Source organism: Podarcis melisellensis, assembly GCF_964234715.1.
Source record: "Podarcis melisellensis genome assembly, chromosome: 1".
Lineage (NCBI taxonomy): Eukaryota > Metazoa > Chordata > Lepidosauria > Squamata > Lacertidae > Podarcis > Podarcis melisellensis.
Window position 1 is genome coordinate 131692634 of NC_138528.1, and position 3921 is coordinate 131696554.

Sequence of the window (3921 nt, forward strand, 5' to 3'; positions counted from 1 at the left end):
CCGCAGGGAGCGTGGCGAGGGACACACACAAGACCCGATGGGACGAAAATCCGAGTTTGCGCGTGCGCACTGCAAAGGAGCGAGCGGGCTCTTTTAACCCTTCGCTGCCTCCTCTGGCCCTCAGGCGGCGGGAGGGGGGGGCGCTGAGAGGTTGCCCCAGACCCGCCAACATTTCTCCCGTGGAAACAGGGACGGGCCCTTGCGCGGTGGGAGTGTTGCTATTTATACCCCACACATCTGACTGGGTTGCCCCGCACAAAACAGCTTCCAACATACATAAATATAAATATATAAAAATATAAGCATATACATAAATATATAAAAACAGCTTCCAACATACATAAACAGAATAAAACATTAAACATTTTTTTTAAAAAACTTCCCTATACTGTACAGGATTGTCTTTAGATGCCTCTGGGATATATCCATACTATCCACCATTTCTCCAAAGAAAATAGGGACATCGTGAAGGAAAGTGGGACCTGGGGATCAAATCAGGGATGTCCCTGGAAAACAGGGGCGCTTCGGAGAGACTCTTGCAGTGTTTTTCAAAGTTAGGTCCCCAGCTGCTGAACTACAACGTCCACCATCCCTTGGGAGCAGGGATGATGGGTGTTGTAGTCCAACAACAGCTGGGAAACAGTGGAGGGAGCCACCTCTCCCTCCTCCACGGTAGTGAGCACTGCATTCTACTGTAGCAGGAACCCCCCCACCCCAATCATTCTGTTTGTATAAACTTCACACTCACACACTACATACGCCACATTTCTGTTATAAATTCATAGAAAGTCAACCATACATTGGATTTGCACTGTTCCATTTTATTTTTACTCCATATGACAAGAACTGACAAAGGGGGGTGACAGTCCTGGTCAGCCAAATCCCTTCACTGTCTCAGCACATACACTGGAGCCCTGCCCATGCCAACCCTGATGATCCCAGACAGAAGACAATCAAGATCACAAAGAACCTGCATATGGGAGTGGATTCAAACAAAGGACACTGATCAGATCTTCCCTCAGGGGGCAGGAAACTGCAAAATCCCCTTTGTCTCCTAGAAATTCCTGGAAGGGGAGGGGGAAAGGAGGAACCAGCCAGGTGACAAGACACTCAAGTTACCACCACAACTCCTCCCTCAGCCCCTCCTTTCTGTAATGTATGCATGATGTTTCTGGGGGTGGGCTTGATCTAGAGGAGGGGAATTTCAAAAGTTTTTATAAGACCTTGCACACTATTCTTCTGGGTCTTTCCTCTCTCCTGCACGTGAGGGGAATACCCTGTTGCAACAGTTCAATAAAGACCAAGCCTACAGGTTGCTGTTTTGCTCCAAGTTATTCTGGTTGGTGTCTTTGTTTTGTCCAAGGGAGCCCTCGGATTTTTCCTGTAACACTACAGACCCCAATACCCAAAAAGATTGTATGATATTGAGGCAGTGGCTAGTTTATCTTTGCTTGTGGCTTGCCTTCATGGCTGGCCCACCCATGAGGTGATGTGAGGTGACTGCCTCAGGCGGCAGGATCTGCAGGGCAGCAGATCCTGATGTAGATCTTTATTCCCCCATAGCCTTCTTCCTGATGCAGATCTCCACTCACCCCTTATTCCCTGCTGAGGAGGGAGGTGCCATTTTGTGGGTCGCCTCAGACGCCAACTCCTAGCCCTGCTGGACGGTCTAGGTCCAGGGGTCAGCAAACTTTTTCAGCAGGGGGCCAGTCCACTGTCCCTCAGATCTTGGGGGCCAGACTATATTGGGGGGGGGGCGGCAAATGAATGAATTCCTGTGCCCCACAAATAACCCAGAGATGCATTTTAAATAAAAGCACACATTCTACTCATGCAAAAACACGCTGATTCCTGGACCATCCGCGGGCCGGATTTAGAAGGCGATTGGGCCGGATCCAGCCGCCGGGCCTTAGTTTGCCTACGCATGGGTTAAACGAAACCAGGCAGAGGGTCTTTTCAGTAGCTGCACGCTCCCTGTGGAATGCCTTCCCAACATATGTCAAACAGATAAACCGCCATGTGATTTTTAAAAGACAGCTGAAGGCAGCCCTGTTCAGGGAAGCTTTTAGAGGCCCGTGCTGTATTGTGTTTTTACTATTTTTTGTTGGTAGCTGCAGAGTAGCTGGGGCAACCCAATCAGATAGGTGGCCTATAAATGACTAAAATTATTATTAGTATTATTATTACTATTTTTATTATTATCCCCACCACCCCACCCCCACCATTTGTACTCTTCCACCCAGTTACTTTCTTTGTTCTCTTAATAGCCTATTGTTGTTGTTTAGTTGTGTAGTCGTGTCCAACTCTTTGTGACTCTCCTTCATGGCCTTGCCGTGGCGAAGGGGCTTGAATAACTCAGAGAAGCAATGAGCTATGCCGTGCAGGGCCACCCAAGATGGACAGGTCGTAGTGGAGAGTTTTGACCAAACGTGATCCACCTGGAGCAGGAACCGGCAAGCCACTCCAGTATCCCTGCCAAGAAAACTCCATGGACAAAATACCCCATTACCTAAACTACTACCCCACCAGGAAGCTAGCCTAACTATTCCAAGAATTAGAAGGGGCCCCAGGCATTAGCAGGGTCATGGCATACAGACTACCCGTCCCCCACAAAATCCTCATAATAATATGATTACATTTATCTTCATGGTGCAAGAGTTTCTCATGCTAATTTATTCTGTTATCAGTGGCTGTTTCTGGAATGAACCCCCCCCCAACCTGATGCCATCCAGATGTTTATTTCATGCTTCCTTTTAAGCACTTCCAAGTGATTTCACAATGAATAAAAACTATATTAAACAAGTTTAAATAGAAAAACAATTTGTTGAACCACAACTGCTATCATTCCTCTCACTGATTGTCATTCTGTCAGTGAAAGGCTGTGTGGTGTAGTGATTATAGAGTACTGGACCTGGGAGACCAGGGTTCAAATCTCCACTCAGCCATAAAGCTCATTGGATGACCTTGGACCAATCACTGCCTCTTAGTCTAACCTACCTTGTAGGGTTGTTGTGGGGACTAAATGAGTAGGAAGGTGGGAAACCATGTATGCCATCTTGAGCTCCTTGGAGAAAGAGACAGGATTTAAATGCAATAAATAAATAAATTCTGATCAAATATACTTATAATGTAAATGACATCCTATTATGTGCAGGCTGCATCTTTCCTACTATGTTTCAGTTGGTATATTTTTGTATACTTTTTTTCTTACGATAAAAATGAATAAAAATGTAATTTTGTAAAAGTAAAAACATTGTGGCAGGACTATTAACTTTTAGAAAAGCAGCTGTAAGCTACTCTGAGCCCATAGGATGGATGGGAGTGTTTCTTAAAAAAAAATCAAAATATGTGTGTCTGCATCTGTCAACGATGAACAACACCTCATACTTCTGACCAAATAGGATGTAACCAAAGAAAGGTTATGTAAGAATCTAAGAAGAGCCCTTCTGGGTAAGAGCAAAAGCCCATTTAATACAGCATTCCGGTTCAGATTGTGGTCAGCTGTTAGCTGTTTTTGTGAAGCTGGACAGGGCCTCCGAGTAATATTTCCTCTGAACAAGGAGGTTCCATTCCATGGTTAATAACCATTGCTAAATTTATTCTGTTAGTCCTGAGAAGCCACTAAATTTAGCAAACGTCAGACAGCAGCCATTATGGCAGAAATGGAAAGGTCCGATTCTGTGCCAGCTGTGCATTGCTGCCGTGTGAGATTCCGGGCTCCAGGCGCTGACTCGGGGCTCACGTTTCCTCCCAGTTCGATCTTGCGCGCTGCAAATGAAAGCCCGAGAGAGATGCGCGCGAGCCGGGAGCCGGTGGCGTTCGCCAGCCTCTCCGCTTTCCCCCGGGAGGTGGCAGCCGCGAGAGCGCGCGCGGCCGCGGCCAGAAGGAGCGAAGGGGATTTCGGCGAGCATGAAGCGGGCG